Source organism: Emydura macquarii, unplaced genomic scaffold (genome assembly GCF_026122565.2).
Source record: "Emydura macquarii macquarii isolate MOO-44397 ecotype Brisbane River unplaced genomic scaffold, CSIRO-AGI_Emac_v2 contig_1043, whole genome shotgun sequence".
Classification (NCBI taxonomy): Eukaryota; Metazoa; Chordata; order Testudines; family Chelidae; genus Emydura; species Emydura macquarii.
This window is the reverse complement of record NW_027131180.1, coordinates 9,727,972-9,750,114: the sequence shown is the minus strand read 5'-3', so window position 1 is coordinate 9,750,114 and position 22,143 is coordinate 9,727,972. Positions and strand designations below refer to the sequence as shown.

Genomic DNA, 22,143 nt, shown 5'->3' with positions numbered 1-22,143 from the left:
CTGTGACTCTTATTCTCACTGGATATTATTTATTCCTGTAGACTCTCACTTTTCTTCTCCCTCTTAGCATTGGCATCTTCCTTATTTCCACACCCTTTCTTCTCTTGGTTGCTTCTACTATTGTACCTACATTTAATGCTGAAAAGGAACATGTTCTTCCATAAAATGCTTTCTATTTTCCTATGCCACTGGTTTGTTTCACCCTTTAAATTCGTTGAAAGAATAATTTGTTTATCAAACTACTGTTCTTTTTTTCCTCTCTAATAATATCAGAAAAACCCCTACATTTTAAGAATGTTAATGTTGCAAATTCAAGCCCTCAAAACTTGGGAAATTCCAGTATTAAGTTTCTGCAACCACTGAATGAGGAAGAGGTCCTGTGGAAAAAAATCTGTGTGTTCTTGTAATTAAAGACAACATCATAATGCAGACACACAGGTGTTGGCAAAAAGGAAAATATCTCTGTTACTCAGATTTGGACCCTGCTTTCCCACATCTTCTGTTAATGAGGCAGTCATCTGTAAGCTAAGGATCAGTCTGAATGAATTTATTAAAGGATGAATAACAAAATGGGTCTAAAATTGCTCAGGAGTTCCCCATTAAAAATGCAAGTGTAAAACTAAGGTCCCTTATCAGAAAATATAAACCTGGGACAGGGAATAAACATATAACATTACTGTTTCACTTTGCCCTGCTGGGTGTTGACCACTGATATTGATGCGACAGAGATTGGACCAGGTCCAGGGGAACCAGAGTGGACCAGGATCAGAACTACAGGAACCGTAATCAGGTAAGCGGGAACCAGGGACAGGTAAGCTGAAACTAATCTTCTTCTCAGGCTGGAGCGGTGACTCAGGTGAGGACGGACTCTCGAGATGTGACTCCATTGCTGCCACTCAAATGGACAGCCCCGTCCTACTGGGTTCTCCATCTTAAAATAGTTCAGAACTGCACCAATCAGAGGGCCAGGAATTTTCCGCCTCTCCTCACCTTTTGCACATGGTGCTGAACCTCCTCTGTACCACCCTAAATGTGCACACAGTACTCTATTTTTCATTCCATCAGTGGGGGAAAACAGAATGAACGAACCATTATAACAGGGTGGGTTATACCACTGGCAAAGAGGGGGAAGACGGAAGAACTATGTATACTCCTACACAGGGGAATTGAGGTAAGATTGCACAGGCAATTTTAGTTCTCGCATTTTCTACCTTTTCAGTGCTTGACCTTGCAACATAAACGTTTTGTATGTTACTTTTATTGTATAATTTCCAAATATTTATATTCTATATATAAAATACTGAAAAAACAAATTTCATCATCCTAGACCTCACTGACTGCCAGTAGCAGCGGGGTTCAGATCTTTAGTTCAATAGCACAGACTTTTGCAACTTAAACTAATGGAGTAATTGGTAGCAGTAGTAAGCTTTATCCTGTATGTGGGCCAGTTACTGGTGGAGATCAGGATAGGAGACACTTTGCCAGTGGGTTTCACAGCTATTTTAGGAATGTAGAAACTAAGAGCTCGGGTTCAAAGCAACATTCTCTAGAGGTATGTTCTCTAGATCAGTGTTTCTCAACCTTTTTGATACCAGGGACCGGCTTCCTATACTGTGTCAGGGAGATCTGAGGGACCAGTGCTGGTCTATGGAGCGGTGTTCCTAGTGTGGTTCTGCCCCCTCTTCTCCTATCCACCATTCAGCTACTCCCCTTTCTCGCTCATCTCCTATCCACTCCCTCAGTGACTCTTACTCCGCATCTCTACTCTTATCCACCCCTCACTCCTCTCCCCCTCTGTGCCTATCATCTCCCCTCCGCAGCTTCTGCCCAGTTTTGGCTCCTGTCCACCCTTCCCCCATTCTCCTCCCCCTCCCTGTGCCTTCTGCAACCCCCTCTCTAGCTGTGTACCCTCCCCCTCTGCTCTTCACCCCTCTGCATTCCCAAGGGGATGCTTCCTCCTTCTCATCCTTGCTGCCTGGGCTCCAGCAGCAGGGAGCGTTGAGACCATCTCATCTCCCTGTTCTCAGTTCTGATGTTTGGTAACCAGGAGGCGCTATTTTCAGGGAAATCCTGTTCAGCCATTGCAGCCCCAGGTCAGAGCATGCTCGGTGCTGATGACTTTTCGGAGAATTTATCATCAGATGCTAACAAGTCTCTAGTGAGCATGTGCAAACTGAAATTCTTTTGAAAGCTCATAACTTGGTTAAACTTGGGCATTTTTTCCCATGGAAAGCGCAAAAGGCACACAGGCCAGCCTCCTCTGCAAAATTTCAAGTCACTGCTCCAAAGCATTGGAAGGCTGGAGCTGCTCTACCAAACCACTGTCAGAATTTTTTTAACATGAGAAAAACAGTGTATTTTTTTCCCCAATCTTCTGTTCAGAAATGGCTGACCTGTCTTAGCTGAAACGTAAACAAACAAACAGAAATCAGCCTATGGCAGACACCGGGCATGGAAAATGTCAGCCTGAACCATTGAAGTTTGACAAGTGATAAGTAACTGAAAACAGGATCCTATAACAAAAGGTTGGACTATCAGCTCCACCTATAATGCTATGTTCTTTCTGGGCTTCACTCAATGTAATGCTTGTGAATGTACCAGAGCAAAGGTCCAGAAGACTGAAAACTTCTGTTCCCTGCAGAAAAGTCAAAACAATCCATCAACATGTCTCAAGCTTGACCTGGAACCACCGTTTGCAGAGATAGAGGCGTATTTTGGTTTCCTGGTCATTTGGTATTTGGCTCTCTTGTTGATGATATAGAGAAAGCATTTGTGATTGTAATATGCATTAGAGTCCCAATTCAACAAGGTGCTGAAGCACGTGCCTAACTTCCAGCATGTGAAATCAATTAGACTAGTCCATGTGTCTAAATGTAGGTGTGAATTTAAGCAATTTGCTGGACTGAGAGCAAAAGCAGAGTACACAAAGGGAGGGAACAATCTTTGCAGATGACAATCTTGTGCTGCTTTTGAACAAACGACAGAAGAAAGCTTCCATTTTTTATTACCAATTCTGATCCACAAAAGAATCTAGTCTTCTCTTCCATCTTCTTCCTAACAAAGCAACAATACGCAAGGAAAATCTCCATGACAAGCAGCCTACTCTAATTTCTTTGAGATTTTTGCATTCAAACAGAAATTAGAAAACAAGTGCAGATTATTTTGCCAAATGTTTATGATCATATTTTCCTCTTTGGCCACTGCATCAAATAACAATCAAATAAATTGATTCACATTGTAAATGACAGATTAAGCACACGTGACAGTTTTCCTCTAACTGATGTGATGTACAGTGTGGTAAAAATGCTTACATTGCAATTATATAACAGCTTTTGCCAGCAAATTTGTGATAAAGAAAATTACTACTTTTTTCCATTTTTTAAAAAAATGCTTAAAAAATAATGTTGCCAGTTTTCTTCCAAATTTTCCATCCATCTCTAGTCCATTTCCCATTTGCTGTTCAAATGTTGGAGTGTGCCATATTTTTATGGCTCCTAAATATGGATGGGCTCTAGCAGAAATGCCTCTCTTCTAAATCACATTATTGGATTAAGAGCAAATTACTATGGTCACTCTTTCAAATGGCTTACTTAGCAGTTTTCTGGATAAGCCACTTTCTTGACCTCATCCTAGAAATCTCTCACTTTTAAAAAATGACATTAACATACCCTATCTGTTAATCTGTGCAGAATTCCCTTTGTCAAATTGAACTCTAGCAACATGACACAAGAAAATTAGTCACTCTGAAAAGAGACTATGTAAAAGTTGTACCTTCTTTCTCAAGAATGGATTCAGTTACCTGCTTGGGTGACAAATATATTGAAGAGAAAAACATATTTTTGTCTTAGATGGACCTACAGAACTGGATGCTGTTCCCCCTTGTGTATAATCAGCAGAATTGTTTACTAAATTGCAGTTAGTTACATTTGTGCAAACCCATTAATAACAAGGAGATGGCAGAGATGTCACTGTTAGCATAATCAGAACATTCTGCAGCAATAACGTTGACTAGGGGCAGTTTAAGTTTGCAGAACTTTTATCAGTGATTAGCATGCACAAGAAGGAAAGAGCACAAACTGATTTTCAAATTTTAGACTGAATTATTTGTGCCAGTAGTGAAAAAGACATGAGATTTTTTTTTCTTATAAATTATGTTACTTCTGGACTCCTTCTGACTGTTGGAGGCAATACGCATGGAATGCCACAATGCCATAGTTACAGAGTGACTCTTTGCAGTAGAACTACCCTTTAAGAGCAGCAAGAACAGTAAGACAAAATGTTGCCTGTTCAGTGACAATTGCAAGTTCTGGCATTTCCGTTCACGATATCTTTGTGGATTTATGAGTGAATTTCGTCCTCCAGCAGAAGGCCAGAATGAGACTTACGCACCACTTAAATGTCCTAAGTATTCAAAGCATCAGTTGGGTAGGTTTGATGTGGTGCATATGCTCTGTGTTCGCTATATATGTTCAGGGGTTAATTTCACTCTAAGGTGTCAGAACTAAAAAAAAAAGGGCCAAATCCTGCTTGCCTTATACTGCTGCACACATACTGATGGTAATGAGCAGAAATGGCCGGAGTAAAGACAATAGTATTTAGTAGCCTGTCGGTACAGATGTCTGCTAGGAAAGGCATAGGTATGAATAGGCTCATTGCATTGCAGCCTTAACAAGCCTTCAGGCCTGTAAGACAATACCATAGCTAAACTAAAAAGGGCTAAAAAATCTGATCATAAGCAGTTAACTAAGAGAAACTGTAGATCATAAAATAACCCAGAATAACCAAAATGACTGAAAGTTGAAAAGAAACCAGTTGATACCAGTTTAAGAACAACAGTAATGTCCTACCACAAAAATGCCATGGTATCTAATTGACTTATATGCTAATAAGCTTGAGATAAAAGGCTATTAACCTGTGGGAGAAGGGCATCCCCAATATTAGTGGGGTGTGGAAGTTCAAATAAGAAAAAGGGGCTGAAATCCCAACTAAATACACATTCGGTATAGTGGCGTCAGCATAACACATTAAAAAAGCTGTACCCTGGCCTGTGTGCCCGGGGAGATGCCAGGATAAGGGCCGCTGGTTGTGGTGATGATCATAGGCATGCGCAGCACATTTCATTAGGGTGTGCACCCAGGGTATTTTAAAGTTAAAGGGGATTTTAAAGTAATCAATATAATTAATGCACAGTCAATCAATCAGGCAACAATTTCATGCACAGGGCTAGATGGTGACTAACGCCACCTCTGTAGTGAGCAAGGAAAATACTATTTTGACTGCCCCTGGAGCAGCCAAAGGGGAAGGAGGGGGAGTATGTCTTCCTGAGTGACTCTGACTGTGTTCCTTCTCTGAGTCACAATATCCTTTCCATTTTTATCCTGCTGGTCCAGGAGGGAATAAACTTGGCCAAGTGTAGAACCAATACAACATGCATTCCTCAGTAGGCCAGTGACTCAGCTCCACTAGCTGGTGTGGTGGGGAATAGAGCCAGGAATATTCCTATTTCCCCACTGCCTCTCACACCCATCCTGCTGCACAGATGGGCTCTCTAGAGCCTTCATCTCTTCCTCTGCTGCCACCTGGGAACGAGGGAACGTTTTTGCTGTGCAAATTGGGCAGCAATTTGGTCCATACTGAAGAATTTGGGCAGCAATTTGGTCCACCAAGAAACTTTTGAATTAAAGATGCTGTGGAAAATTCAGGAAGAAAAAGGAGGGTTTTAGGATGTGTATTCTTTTCCTGTGCCTATTCTGTACCTGAGTGTGTTGGTTCCCCGTCTCCACCTCCATAATTCTTGGAACCATTTTGAAAGCCCTCATTGATCTGAGCAAGTACCTTGTGCACCGCCTGGGTCATAGATTCAGCTGGTGTGAATCATCATAGCTCCACTGAAGATCCAGCGAGGATCTGGCCCCTACACTTTAAGATGGATTGCTTCCCAGAAAAGCCTTCACTTTTATCCAGGACATTGCATGGAAATGCAGGTGACAGTTGCATTAATGCCAACTGAATTATGCTCATTAGTGAATTAATAATGAAGTGAAGCATAAATGCCATTTGCAATTCATTTGGTCTTAAAAGTTTTATTTCTGTTTTTTCCTCTTTCAGTTCATTTCAGTGTTTCCCACTAGGGTGACCAGATGTCTGGATTTTATAGGAATAGCCCCAATATTCAGGACTTTGTCTTATATAGGCGTGTATTACCTCCCACTTCCTGTCCTGATTTTTCACACTTGCTGTCTGGTCACCCTATTTTCCACAGCGATCAAATTGTGTCAAACAGCTTCTGTGTGACCAGCACTGCCAAGATCTAGTGTGCAGTCTTTAAGATTTAGATAAAATCTTAATCTAACCAAATGTTAGTTAGTTTGTTTTTTTTTTTTAAAGCACAGTTCATTTTGCCAAGACTCATAAAAAAAGATTAGTATTGTACAGTTTAATGATATCTGGTGGGAATACTTCACAGTAGACAAAAGTTTTCCCTCAGGGTCTTCATCAGTGTTTAGTTTAGTTTTTTTCCTGACATGTTGCTTATTTCATTGCATGCAGTATGTCAAATTATTCCTTCTGCAGAATAAAGACGATCCACCATCGGGTCACCCCTGAGAAGAAAATGAGGGAGGGGGGAAGGAAGTCAATTTATGTATTAATTAAAAGTAAACGAAAAATGAGGTGAGAATGAGGTGTGAAGCCCAAGAGGAAATTCAAATTCTTCCCATATTGGTTGTTTAATGCAGAGCAGTTACCAGTCATTCAGGAAGCACCCTGTGTGAATGTGTACGATGGAGTGATACTCCTTTGCAGTCCATGAACTTGCTTGTTAGAATTCTCGTGACATCTGAAAAAGCAAAAGAATCAACAGCTATTGAGAATACTAAAGACCTTCAGAGTTACAGAAACAGATGTCTAATGTCTTGATTCTGAAGTTCAAGTCCACTAAATCAGATTTAGTTAAACCCCAAGGCTCAGGTTACCACAGCATTTGTAAACAGAGGAGACATGCTATTCTCACCGTCAGTAGATAGCCCTGTTAATAATTTATCAAGATGGATAGGTAACTCTGCAAAATGGTTCCCATTATGTGTGCTTAGAAGGACTCTTTTTGGTCTAGACACGTCAACACTCTGACAATGATGCCATTGTTTAGAAATGTCAGTCCCATCCATTATGTTCAGAACTCAGATGTAGGATGCTGTGCAGTCAATGTGCCATTTTCGTGTTGGGCAAGTTACAATTTTTATTTTATTTTTTTAAAATGTGTGCTGAGTTTCTAACTTACATAATGGTCCAAAACAGCTGCTGGAATCATAAAAGTTAATAACCATACTAAGCAATCAATCTGTCAGCTTTCAATGAAATAAACTAAAGGAAAACAGAAATCAGCAGTCATTATAACATATTTTTCAGCGTTGCAATATTCTAATGTAATAGGAATGCTCCTAGCTGTCATTCATAAACTAGCATAGCAGCTCCCTCTCCTCCAGCAAATAGTCTTTCTCCTCTCTTGGCTTCTTAGATACATGAGGTACAAGCACATTCTGCTCATTGGGTAGATGACACATGTATCTGAAGCACAATTCCATCTTCCTCCTCATTTCCAATTTCCTCATCAGTACAAGCCGCTTGCTTCCAATCCTCCTGGATTCTCTGTGCATTTCGGAAAACATCATCAGACTGTGAAAATGTTTGGCAAATTTTGTCTGTTGCAAGAAAAACAGATTATCTATTAAGAAAATCTTGTGGGCCTGCAGGAAGCTTTAATAGCCTGTCTTTAAAAAGTCGTTTTTAAATGCTTTATCCAGATGCCTACATTGCTTTTAGTTCTGATTGCTAGATGAGAAATTTGAGCCTGCAGGCAAAAAGTATTAGAGAAAACTCCACATATTTTAGCAGACGTGGTAGTGACATAAAAATTTAATTTAAAAAAATGGATGACATGTCACTCCATTTTAATTTATCTTGTTTAAGTTGGAGAAAGTAGCCATTTGAATGTAGTGCTTCATTAAAAATCATCAGATTCTGACGTGAAGAATTTTACCTTTTCTTCCTCCAAAAATGATTTAATCTCTAGCTTTGAATGGTTCATCTCCCACAGCCCTCCAAAAAATACTAAAGTTTATTCCCACCATATGTTTCACTGTGTTATTGTTGTAGCCTAGGGTGACCAGATAGCAAGTGTGAAAAATCTGGACACTTTCTTTTGGGGAGCTGGGAGGATAGTTGTGTATATAAGTCCCTAATATCGGGACATCTGGTCACCCTCTTGTTGCCTCCCCAATGTCATTTAAAAATGGATTCACTGAAGTCAGTGGAGAGTTCTGTTTAAAAATAAACCCACTCTTGTTTTGAGGTTCTTCTCATACCTTTGTTCTAGCAATTGCCATTTTCCCCAGCCTTCGCAAAGCTTTCCCTCTACACAGGCAGATGAGGCATTCCTCTATCAGAAGGGCTTGCACAAGCAGGTGCCTCCAACCATGATGCCAATAGCTCTTTATAGAGTGGCCACCAGAAAAAAAGTTGTTTATCCAGTATTTGCTAACCTCCCTCAAGGACTCCAGGACATCATTATTTATCTACACTCCTCCTGCCCGAGAAATAAAAGCCATATCCACAACAAAACATTTTCCCCATACATCAGTGCCACTAATTTTGTGTTTAATACAAAGAATTGTGGGGCAGACCCTGCTTCCTGCTTTTAGTCATCCAGGAAGTTTGCAAAAAAGTGAAGGGTGGTTTTTCTTAGACAACGTGTCCCAACTTCTTCCTTCCCTGCTCTGCATGCCACTCCATGTTATTTTGATATATAAATGAGTCCACTGGTTTCACAAGCTGAGCCAGTTAATTTATGGAATCTCTCTCTTTATGCAGACAAGTTCAATTTGTATAAAGAACACAATATATAACATAGCTACATCACATTATATAAGGAGTCTAATTAATTTCAGGAAATATTTAACAAATGAACAGAAATTATTTTGTTGCCAGAGCCATGAACATTGTAGTCTCACATTAATTCAGCATGACCAGCAGAGTTCAAAAACATTATTTAAGTGGTGTGACAGTTGATGGGGTTGTGGTGTAAGTCTTGTCTTAGATACCCAGGTGGGAATTCTGTGAAAGGATGCAAAGATTAGTGAAGGGGAACAGAAGACTGCAAGAAACAAAATGAGAGTTGTAATGCTCTAGGGGAAAAGTGCAGAGCTTTATTTGCATTTTGGAAGCTTGAGCTTGCTGATACAACAGGAAACAGAGTAACGTATAGATTTCTGTTAGATTTGCCACTCTTTCCTTTGCTGAAGTGCTTACTTTATCTTTTCTTTGTTAATTCAATAATAGCTTAATAAAGCATTTTTGTTTTGTTCTCGTTGTGTTTAGCATGTTATTTGAACTCCGCATTGCTTTTTTTTTTTTTTTTTTTTTTTTTTTTTTTTTTTTTTTTTTGATGGATTTTCAATCTGCAATTAGCACTTCAGATCAGTGCTATGGATTTTCAGTATCATCAGAATCACGGAATCCATGTTAGAAACCCATTTAGGAAAAAACATCAATAATGGAGCCGCCCCCCTCCCCCTATAATTACATAGTAGAAAGAGAAGGATGGAAGATTCACAGATGTGAAAGTACAAACAGGGCCCTCATTTTTAGACATCATTTAAAAGCCAACCATCAAGTTGACAAGGAGGGGGGTACCAATTTATCGAAAAGAGTGAAGTTTATCTTCAGAGCTTTGCTTTTAATATGTCATCCTGGGTATTATAAGTTCCACTGAAGTCTGTGGAGGATTTGTAATGGGAAAAAGGAGCTTTGTATGTGAAGATGATTGCAGAATAAGCTGGAAAGGAAGTAATTAGAGCCCAGGATGGCAGGTTGACAAGCACAACTTAGACTGAGCGAACATACAGATAAGCAACTGAAACATCTCCTCAACAGGACATGGCACTAGTGCACTGGGGACTTGTCCCAAATCTACTGAAACTATTAAATGGAAGATGTGAACAGAAGGGGAAAAAAACAGAAAACCTAGTTCCCTACCTTAAGAAAAATTAATGTTTTCCTGAAATATTTTCCCTTGGATAAAAATTCTCATAGTGTGGAAGGAGTGTGTCTGTAGGGTTGTCCTATCGTTGAGGTGCTGATTTTATTTCGGAATACCTTTATGAAGCTTATTCCCGTAGACTTCAATAGATTAGGGTCTATAGGACAGCATAGGATGGGAAGGGAAACAGAGACTAGCCCTAACCCTATAGACAATAGGCAGCATCTGTAAATATCCTGTGCATTTTCAGTATTATACTTTAAAAAGTTCAAAGTATATTGAAAGCTTAAATATACAAAGAAATAAATGACTGTAAATCATGTTAATTAGCATACAGAAAGCAACTAGAGCAAGGAATTTCTGAGTAAAGAATGTCCTTAATTCACCCAGATGAGATGAGGTATGCTGTGGCTGATCTAGCATGTAATATCACTTTCTGTTCTGCAGCACCCCAAGTGTCTTTTATCTGCTCCAATATCTTGCACAACACAGGGTGAATCAAGGACAGACTCTTACCCTTAACTCTGAGTTTTAGTTTTTGACAGGCCTTTACTATCATCACAAAATAGCTAATCCGACCTCTTGAAACCTTTGAGAAATTCCAATCAGACAACAGCAAGACCCAAAAATACCCCAATGGTTTTTCTTCAAAGGTTTTATTAAAAGTAAATTCAGGTAAACACAACCAAACAAGGAAAACATAGAAACGCAAGTCTGGAATATCTTGGGCTCCAGATTCTAGATGTAGCCGAAGAGCACCGACTGCACTCTGCACTGAAATTTAACTTAGCTCCTGCTGCTGTTTACACCCATAGATGTCTCAAGCCATTAGAATGTAAATGTGGGTGTGTGAAATTCCTTTTTAAAAAATACCCCTTTTCAGTTTTATGGTGCTATATTCTTTAAATGTGACCTGCAAAAATAAACTAAAATTGAGTTAATCCCAGACTTCTCTCTTTAAAATTACTCATAGATTTTGAAGGCCAGCAGGGGCCATTATGATAAGCCATTCTGCCTTAAGAAATCAGCTGTAGTGCCTGGAATAGAACCCAGATCATCTGTGTCCCAATCCATTCCCTTAATCACTAGAACTATCCTTCTCCTTTTGATGGATGTATGCTGACTGGCTCCACGAATCAGGATGTACATGAGTGAAGGTGGGAGGGATAACAAGGTGCAGAGAGTCAGGAGAAAAGTAAATTTTTAAACAAAAGCTCAGACAGAAACACTCCTGCATGAAATCCCGCAAGCACTTCCTCATTCACTGATGACATCTCAGAATGCATCATTCTGTGACATCAAAAATACCGGACATCAAAAATAGCGTCGCCATGGGTTGAAATAAGACATTCAGTATTTTTGATGTCATAGAATGATGCATTCTGGCTAGATGTTGTCTGTGAATCAGCCCAGGCAAGGAGAATCTTAGAGAAGGGGAAATTAAAAACAAACACATTAACACTTAAGTTTGTAGTGAGTCCCCTCACCTCATAGCATAGTTGGAAGGGCATTTCCCACAGCAATTAGTATTAGCTCAATTGTCTTTTTTAGAATAGCAGTAACATTCTTTACACTCGAGGTATTATGGATGAGTTAAAATTGTGCAAAGAGGCCTATAACAGTGCTTTGGGTATATATTGCCTTTCAGGAATGTTAGAATTTAATTTTTTATAAAATTCAAAAGTGAGTCACATTACAGCCGTCAATTTAACTTTGCTCCATTACAATTACAGACATGTTCATTTTGATTTGTGGATCCAGCCAACCTGGGTTCAATACAAGACTTGGGGGTAGGCATAGTGGTTTCAAATTGTCTTCATGCTGTTCTGGTCCCCAAGGCTGGTGGGGGTTGTTTTAGCCCGTAGTGTCATTTGAAGCAGCTCCAGGACTCATAAATTACCCTGTATAGTAACAGGACCCAAGGAGCCATTCTCGCAGGTAGTGAGTGATCAGCAAGAGCACAGCAGTGCTCTGGCTACATGCCCTCCATGAACATGTCCCAATATGCCTCTTGTGCCAGAGGAACCCTCAGATGCTCTGTTGTGCTGCTCACAGGGCATCTGGCCACTAATATTCTTTTCTCTAGGTGGGATAAAAGTAGGTTCCCTATTCATTTGGATAATTTTAAGGGAGAGAAGTAAGTTAATAGAGGGATGGCACAGTTTACCATAGATGACTTGATTTCTGGACTGACTCCTCTTCATAAACAGCTGGCCTTGAAGGTGGGGTTTTTTTGTTTTGTTTTGTTTTTGGTACATATAGGTTTAAAAGCATCCATGGGTGACAGCTATGGATATCTTTAATTTTGAAAATGTAATAAAAAGACAAATGGAACCTTAATCCATTGCTTTCTTGATGTATGACTTAGTCACACAACTGTATGTGTTGACATGGTGGTTTGAAAGCACTTTTTATAAACAAAAAATGCATTTTTTAAAAAAGTGTGTGTTTTTCTTCGGGAGCACTATTTAATTTTAGCAGTATCTGTGTTTTAAAGGGTATGGAATTAATTGGGATTCCACAGTGTTTCTGTCTTTTAACATCTATCTCTTGAAAGAAACAGGTCATGTCTTTCTTTTGAAAATGCATTTCTCTAGGTCCACAATGGCAGAATGGAATCTTGGTGTTAGATTGTGAGTAAACCTAACATGATCATGCAGTGGTTTAGACTCCCCTACTCTTCTCTGCTTCTGAGTCAGGGCTACTTGGATCTTGAGGTTGTGTCCTGTGCAGAGCAATGGAGCTAAGCAAGGGGTAGTGGGAGCCATGACTGTATCCCCCTGTGTACTGGCCAATGGAACTGGATAGGCAGGCAAGGGGAAGTAAATTGCATCCTTTTGAGGGATGCTATAAATTACTTCCTTTCGTCCTCCACCCTCCCCTCCCCCTCCTTTCATCTGTGCCTCAGTTTAATTCACCAAGCTCTCTCTTGGCTATTTAGATTATACGCTATTGAAGGTTGTTGTAGTCTTTTACTCTGTGTACATGTGTATGTACAGTATTTACTATGATGAGTCCCCAAGCTTGGTTGAGGCCTCTTAGCATTGCTGTATGGTAAATTATAAGAAAGATAGATTATTAGGGAGGTGTTGAGTAAGCTGGCTGGACATCCGAATTTCTTTCGTTCCTCTGGTAGGGTTTTATTATTCAATCAACATTTTTCTCCATATGTCTTGTGATGATACAGCAAAAAAAAAACAAAAAAACCCACATGATTAAACAGCTGTTAGGACTGTGTGTGGAAGCTTGTTCTTGTATGAACTTTGCAATAGCATGAAGATAGTCAGTCATATTTTCTTTAGAAATCTCAACCCTTTTACTACTCACTAGATGCTGTAGGTGTTTTGGAAGTAGCTGACATGATTACTTAGGCTTTGTTACAATGTCTGACTGTCAAAGACACCCTAAAGCTTTCATGTTAGTACATTCGTTATACACTGTGGAATAAAGAAATCCCAAGGAGTAGTATTCTTTTGAGAGAGTGATCCTACATAATTGCTTTTTAACCATAAGTAGTGAGGGGGAAAAAAAAAGCATTAGTTAGGACTGACGATTAAGAGGCATTGTTTTCTCCTGAGAGCTCCTTTTGCAGCAATGGTATATATTTTTTTCCTATATTGGATGCAGGAGGAGGTGGAAGGTAATTTATGTGGCTAGAGCACAGGACTGTGAGATTGCAGATCTGTGTTCTATTCCCAGTTCTGTCTCAGAGTAGCTGTGTGACCGAGGGCGAGTCATAACCTCTTTGTGCTTCAGCTCCACCATCTGTAAAATAGGAATGATCACTTATGTTTTTGTTGTTGCCAGGCTAAATTCGTTCAAGTTTGTAAAGTACTTCCAGATTCTTGGATGAATGGCGCTATAGAAGTATAAAGTATTGCTAGTAATACATAGAAATCAGAAAAAAGGTATTTGCTGCCAGGTGGTAAATGAGAGAAAAAGATTGGAAATAGCTCTATTCTGCAGTAGGTACATGCACAGAAGATACATGTGAAAAATGTCAGCAGCTGCTTATGGCTAAAGACCAGTGGAAATACATACACATCAGTGAGCTTGAGACTGCAGGGCACATTATTGTACTGATCATTTCAAAATAACAATGATACATTAATTAGCTTTTGATGTTTGGAGTAGCTTGCAGCAGAGGAAGTATCAAGGGAAAATGGTGGCTGGATAAGCCTTAGTTCTAGCGTGTACATTATATTAAGAGCTAAAAACCAAAATGGCAAGGGTGGTTAGATCCCAGAGAAGAAGGAAGAGGAAGAAGATTGCAGCCTGGCCAGTGCAGCAAGATTCTGATATGCTTGATTTGACCGTTCTCAGCCTGCACACGCAGACAGGTGAAGAAAAGACTTGTATGTTAGTTAGTATTATGATGGAGGATGAAATGACAGTAAGAAGTGATATTCCTGCAATCTTTCTGTATCAGCATGATCAGACTGTTCCTCTTTTTCAATACCAGCAGGTTAAAAAGTACAGAAATAAAATACTATATCAGGTGAGAAGGGGTAATTTAGTAAGGGGCAATTAAAGAGAGTGATAGTACTAATTACACATGCAATGAACTGCAAATACAGAAAGTAGCTAGGGAAGGTTTTTACTGCTGTGGTGACAAGAGTTATAGTCTGCATTAGTTCTGACGAAGCACGCTGAAAGGAAAACCTGTTAAATCAGAGCATAGAATGCTAGAAAATCCCAGTTGGTCAATGATCCTGGTGCTAAACTCACATGACATTGCAAATGAGACCTAATTTTGTTTACAGAACTGCATTATGGAAAATATCAGTGTAGCACCAATAAAAATGTTTGAAACAATCAGAATGGAGAAGATATAAATGCCCTTTAACCACTTGTCAGTAAACACAATGACCCAGTAAAAGTCATTTGGGAGGCTTTGTGCAAGGATACATGCCTGAGGTGTGGTATTAAACATTGGTTTACTGTGTGGTCAATCACAGTGTGGTGCCTATTCCATGACTGGTTACTTGAGGCTAGAACTTTGGGAGACCTTCTGGAGTGATGCTGTGCAGCACAGACTGTATTAGTCTGGGAGTTTACAGAGCTACAGAGGAGACAGGGTTTCTATGTCCATAATCCTCAATGAAGAATATCCTTTATATTCATTACAATTACAAATTTATCCTTCTTTATTCATTCTTGACTGCTCTGCCATGAGAGAAACTACAAGCACAATTGCGGGAAAGCCAAATGCATCTTTTAGGTATTCCCTGTTGTAATACAAATGTGAGCCAGCATTTCTTAGAAATGTTTCTCTCCGTAAGTTCCTATTCTTGAATGAGGACTCATAAACTTTAAGGTCAGAAAGTACCATTTGATCATGTAGTCTGATCTCCTGCATATTGCAGGCCACAGAACCTCACCCAGCCACTCCTGTAATAGACTTCTAACCTCTGTCTGAGTTATCGAAGTCCTTAAATCATGGTTTAAAGACTTCTTGTTACAGAGAATCAATCCACCATTTACACTAGTTTAAATCTGCAAATGACCCATGCCCCATGCTGCAGAGGAAGGCAACCCCCCCACGGTCTCTGTCCATCTGACCCAGGGGAAAATTTCTTCCTGACCCCAAATATGGCGATCAGTTGGACCCTGAGCATGTGGGCAACACCCACCAGACAGATACCTGGAAAATAATTCTCTGTAGTAACTCAGAGCACTCCCCATCAAGGGTCCCGTCTCCTGCCATTGTAGGCAGTTCCATCTTACCATTCCCTCCATAAACTTATGAAGCTCATTCTTGAAACCCCTTGGAAGGCTTTTCAGAACTTCTGTTTTTTCATGGTTAGAAACCTTCACCTAATTTCAAGCCTAAACTTGTTGATGGCCAGTTTATATCCATTTGTTCTTGTGTCCACATTGGCACATAACTTAAATAACTCCTCTCCTTCCCTGGTATTTATACCTCTGATGTATTTATAAAGAGCAATCATATCTCCCCTCAGCTTTCTTTTGGATACGCTAAACAAGTCAAACTCTTTGAGTTTCATCTCATAAGGTAGGTTTTCCATTCCCTGGATCATCCTAGTAGCCCTTCTCTGCACCTGTTCCAATTTGAATTCTTCTTTCTTAAACATGGGAGACCAGAACTGCACACACTGTCTCAAAGTATCTTGTATAATGGTACTAACCCTTTCCTGTTCTCTACTGGAAATACCTTGCCTGATGCATCTAGGACTGCATTAGCCTTTTCTACAGCCACATCACATTGATGGCTCATAATCATCCTGTGATCAACCAATACACTCAGGTCTTTCTTCTCTTCTGTTGCGTCCAACTGATAAGTCCCCAGCTTATAGCAAAAATTCTTGCTATTAGTCCCGAAATGCATGATCTTGCACTTTGCCCTATTAAATTTCATCCCATTTCTATTACTCCAGTTTACAAGGTGATCCAGGTCTTCTTGTATGATATTCCAGTCCTCCTCTCTATTGGCAACTTTGTGTCATCTGCAAATTTTATTAGCACACTCTCACTTTTTATGCCACAGTCAGTAATAAAAATGTTAAATAAGATTGGTCCCAAGACTGATCCCTGAGGAACTTCACCTCTAGCATGTGTTCAAAACGGAAGTTATTGGATGTGGATATTTTGACAAAATAGAGTGACACCATCTCTCTAAAATTAATCTATCTGGTATACAGTAGAAGAACTTTTTGATATAGCAACGAGCAGCCCTAGTCATAAGAGTCCTATTTCATTGCAAGCTTGGCAGAAATCCTAACTATAAATGAACAAAAGAGAATAATAAAAGATAATTAAAGTATTTAGAGGGTGAGGGAGAAAATGACAGCTCCCAAAGGAATTTTAAAATTTTGTTTTAACTAATTATTAAAAATTCTGTTGGTTTGGAAGACTTGTATCTGTTGCTGTTGAGGTTTCTTAGTAACTATAACAAGTGTATCCCTTCAAATGAATAGGACGAAAGAAATACTATAATGTGGAAAAATGTTTTCGTCTCAATATCTTTTTCAGTTCTGAACGTGCTGTGCTCTTGAGAGTAAGGGTTTTAACCCTGATGTCCTATACTATTCAGATCAGATAACACTCAGCCTACAGCTTAAATGGGATACATTTTTGCCTGTAAAACTTACAGCATTTTCAAGTGACCTGCTGCATTTGTCTTCAAAGCTTGTCATTAAATATGGCTTGCTATGCGGTTGAAGAGGTGCTGCATTCTATCCCCAGATGTGGCTGTACTACATATCCCTTACTTACTATACCAGGCTGCTATGAGGTTTTAATTAGTTAATACCTATTAAGCATTTTGAAATCCAGAAGTGCAAAGTATTAGTTATTATTATTTTTAGTTATAAAGTGGTTAAAAATATTATCAAAATCATGGATATATCAGTATGTCCAGTATGAAGGGAGCGTTCTAACACTGTGCGAAGATGCAGTGCAGAAGAAAGAAATAGTGGAATTGGAGAAAGCTGAATGACCCTGGAAATGCCCCAACTACCACCCTAAAAGCAACTGCAAGCAAAGCAATTGGTGGCTTCTTGAAACTCACCTATCATATTCCTGATTCCACAGTAACTCCTAATACAGTCACATGTTGCAGACTCAGGCACTATCTCACCAGCCCAAGCTTCCATTGTTTAATCCTGTGGGCAAACCAGCTCAGCAGTAAAAGTACATGCAGCCCACCCTGATGGACTCACCTGTGGACACCCTGATTCCAAGCAGCATGTTGCTTTTTGGTAAACAGAGAATTTTGAAGGGAGATCATAAAATAAGGGAGCCACAAAAAATGGGTAGAGCTAAAAAGAAGAAAAAAAGAACAGACAGAAAAAACAGAAATAAAATGAAGGGGGAGGGGAGAAGGTAGCAGCAGATATTCCAGGGCGTGGTGTAAGGAAACAGGGAAGCGGTTGCTCTTCTGCCTGTGCAGCAAAAAGCTGGGTGTGGGGTGGAACCCACCAGAAAAACACACTGACTTAGCTATTAATTGGTGAGGACTGGGCTGGACGACACACTTGCATTGCTCCTTCATCTCACTCTAAAATACTTATACTTACCAGAGGAAGAACAGCTGAAAAGCATTTCATCCTAAGTGAAGCTGGCATCTCAAAATAGCCTGCAGTGTATCTGTACACCAACCTTAAAACCCATTTATTTAAGTCCTTGACATCCTGTTGATATCATCCTTTTTGTTCCCTCCAACACCCTTCACCCCGCCAGTAAGTAAGTAAAGATAGGCAGGGTTGCCGGGATACTTGCTGGAAGAAACTTCAAACTCCTGGTGGAGTGGGGTGACTTTCAAGTCTAACCATCCCTAGCGATGATTGGAGCTTGACAGATAAATATTTTCATGTGTTGGAACAGCATATCCATGCACCCTGCAGGCGTTCTATCTTGAAAATATGTGATGTGTTTAGATCTTTATTTTTTTCTGATGTTCCACAAAAAGCTGGAGAAACCTACACACACTGGATACGTAGAAGAAATATTCAGTAAGACTGAAAAGTTGGACAGTTTTATGACCCATAGTAACATTTGGTGCCCAGTTCTGCAAGTCTACCATACAGGGAACTTCCATGGAAGTCATATGGAGGGCTTACAGGATTAGGTTATTTGTGACCCATGCTAAGTGTAACAGAGGACCACCATTCCTGCCCTCTTCTACTTCTGCTGCACTCACAAAGTCACTCAGAGACCCTGGGGTTCCTTAACCACTAGTGCAGATTTATTTACACATTGTGCTCCTAGTACCTTTTCCCGCACACAGCTTGCCTCTAAGCATCTACATGCAGGAGGGAAGAGCCACCACTCTACTTCCACTCCATGGCTCCCTCCCTTAGCATTCTTCCTCTCAGCCCTTTATGCAGTCTCAGGCTAATTGGGCAGGCAGCTGTCTCCCATTCTCTCGTTAGGTGCAGGTTTTCTCCAGCCAGCTCCAGTTTACCTCCCTAAATTGGAGCTGGTGTGATGGAGGGCTGACTTAGCAGTTCTTGCTCATCATCCTATCATACTTAGATAAAGGAAATCAAATCTCATACATTAGGTAAACTGCTCATCACGGTTTCCCCTTTGTGTACAACAATGCATATTTGACCGGATGCATCTTGAAGGAGTTTCACCTTTTCTTGAAGTATGGTATATTGTTATTGTAACAGACAACATGACAGATGTGATGGACAAATGGCCTGATAACATAGGGCAAGTCTTTTGCATACAGTATCATAACCTGGTCTCACAAGACCAAATACTGCTATCCAATATAAAGGAATGTCCATGACTGAGAAACATCTTCAGTATTTCATGGCAGATGTACATTTTCTATAGTAACTGAAACAAATATTGATACATTCCAGCTTTTGGTTTTGGAAAGAGAAAGCACACATAAGGTTCAGCTCCCTTTTTTTATCATAATACTCAACTCAGAGGAGACCATTCCTGGCAAATATCTGATATTAAAGTTCCATGGCAGACGTTAAAAATATGTTGACATTGTCCACTCAGAGTAGGACTGAAGGGCATAAGGCAAAGATATGTAATCTCTACAACCTCCATTATCCTGTGGCCAGCTGAGCACTCAATGCAAATTAGTGTATCCTCACTATTCCTCTGTGTTGGGGAATCTTAAGTTAGGGAGATAAGGTGGTTTTGTGCCATTAGATGAGTGCAAAGCAGCCACAGAAAGGGCTAGGATCTGGCCTGCTGGGTCAAGGAAACCTATGAAGAATATTCATGAATTGAAGTAGTTTTAAAGTGATAAGAAGGATTTTTGGCTCCTCTGCTAAGGAAAGTTATTTTTTATTATCCATATTATTGCTGTATAATTTGTTCTATATTAGAATAGCAAACCAGTTCACCAAAGAGAAGGGGAACGGGAATACAGCGATGTAACTGCTGGATCACTTTGTATTTGTTGGGGCCTAATTCATGCTGACCCCGAAACTAATGATTTTGACAATTAACATTAGGCAAGTTATTATATCTTTTCTATAGTGTGATGCCCTTCAATGAGTTTAGGTGTATGTTGTAACAACGAATGCATTGGGTAGAAGGGGAGGGAAATGCTCTTGCTATTGAGATTCTTTCTCTCTAATGGGAAGGCGGCCAATACTGGAGTTATACAACACATGAATCTACTTTGTTTTGCATGTTCGGGTTCAATTAACTCCATTCATGCTCTGAAGGGAGCACTGTCCTTTCTCTATCACATGATAATGCATAGCACTTAAATACAGTACTTTCCCCTGCAAAGTGCTATGCAAATATAAACTGAGTAGTCTGCCAAAAATGAATCTTTAACATACTCTTAATTATTTCTTCAGGGCTAGTTTAATTAAGGAAAAGAAGTAAAGGTGGTGGGAAAAGCTCTTTGTCTTCACAGAGAAATAGCCAGCAAAGGGAGAAGGCAGTTCATGGAGTTTGCAGAGGTGTGAATATCTTTCACTGATGTGTGTATAATGCAGGCTAAGTGAGTTTGAGCTGAAATTCAGAGATTTCACACCGCTCTAATTTTTCTCATGATTTGAAGCTGTTCCCACTAAAAACTGTCTTGCTGCTAGTGGATAACTCTACTCCTGGTCAGGAATACAGAGTATCATTTGGATGGAAAGACTTGTAGGTTCATCTAGTCTGTCCCCTGTTCCATAGCATGAACATCTGCTTTTCAGCCAATATATCTGGAAAATGGTAGCTAATTCATCCTAAACCTATATTCATAAACACCAAGAGCCCCCACTGTGTGGTTATAGATAGACTTTTCCACACAATTGTGTAAGGCAGAAGGTCTATTTAAGGAACTGTTCCTGGAGGATAATAGAGTCATGGATGATGAAGCCCTTTTTCATACACCACCCACATTTGCCATTATTCAATTTCAATTTATGGCTCTGCATTTTCTCCTGGTTTCATAACTTGAATAGAGTTTTATCTAATTCCTTGTAGGACCTCTTTAGCTAGATACTGTGCTGAGATATTATACTGATGGACACCAATACAAGACCTGATATATAGATAGATAGCTGTGTGGGATCCATTATCACACATATAACAATTTGATATGTGCGTTAGAAAAACTACAGACGGGTAGATATCACTTCTTGCTTAATGATAATTGCCAATCAAATTTTCTTCTGGTTGGGAAGCATCCTTGATCTTTTATTCAGAACAGGAGAGAGACACAAATAACTTGAAATAGCATGCTGATGTTCTTTCCTGTGATATTTTATGACTCCAGGTTATGGTGGTCAAGAAATTTTCACTCTTGAAGTGAATGATAGAGAGAGGTTTTAACAAATATTTTGGAATGTCCATTCTGGTTACAGTGTGAAATGATTGATCTCCTGTTTTACAGCCTCTAAAATTGCAAGTTACAAAGCCAAGCCGTGAGAGCTGATAGGATTTCATTTGTGCCTACAGCTGATGTTTGATCTTTGGTCGCTGGAATTGGAGTCTAACTGGCCTCCCGCAGGTATGATTCAGTTAGCGTTCTCTAGTATGTGAAATCATTGCATGAGAAGTTGGTGGTGAAGCGACGTCTTTAAAACGCAGTGCTGCCAGGCAGCTTCTTGGCTTGAAGCTGCCTCTGAGAAGAGCACAGTGAACACTCATCTTTTCCATAGAGTGCATGTGTGATGCGGTGTATCAAACCCACACTGGCGGGAGGAGGGTAAACAAACTGCTTTGGGCCCAAGAGGCCATTACCCTCTTGCCCTTGGTGGCCTGCTCCTAGTGGAGGGAGCATTCAAAAGGGAGCAGCTCAGCTCCGTCTGGGCTGACTGAAGAGGAGAGCAGTTGTGCGCACCGACACGCCGAGCTGCCGGGGCAGAAGATTCAAGCTGCACCATGGAAAGCCAGTCGTCTGTGGGGACTGAAGGAGAAGCTGCCAGACACAGAGCAAAGTGTAGGAAGCAACCCAGATGATGTGCTTGGGGTTGTGGAGACTTGAACCCTGGTTTTGAAGGGCCCTGTGTTGGAACCCAGTGGAGTAGGGTGGGCTCAGATTCCACTCTGACCACTGAGTGATATGGCCCCTAGGGAAAGTGGTAAAGCCGTCCCCTGAACTCTCACCACTGGACAATACTATTACTAATTAAAGTGGCCCTCTTGGACTCTTGCTGCTGGCAACACTG

General features: G+C 40.2%; 1 long non-coding RNA gene across 1 annotated transcript in view; it reads left to right on the top strand.

The window, feature by feature from the left end:
- Window positions 1-21,482, top strand: part of LOC137151077 (uncharacterized) — a 41,522-nt gene extending 20,040 nt beyond the window's left edge. Inside the window, exons 2-3 of the long non-coding RNA XR_010919163.1 lie at window positions 727-790; window positions 21,366-21,482. This is a non-coding gene — a long non-coding RNA (uncharacterized lncRNA). The remainder of the gene's footprint in view (window positions 1-726; window positions 791-21,365) is intronic.
- The last annotated feature ends 661 nt before the right edge of the window (window positions 21,483-22,143 follow it).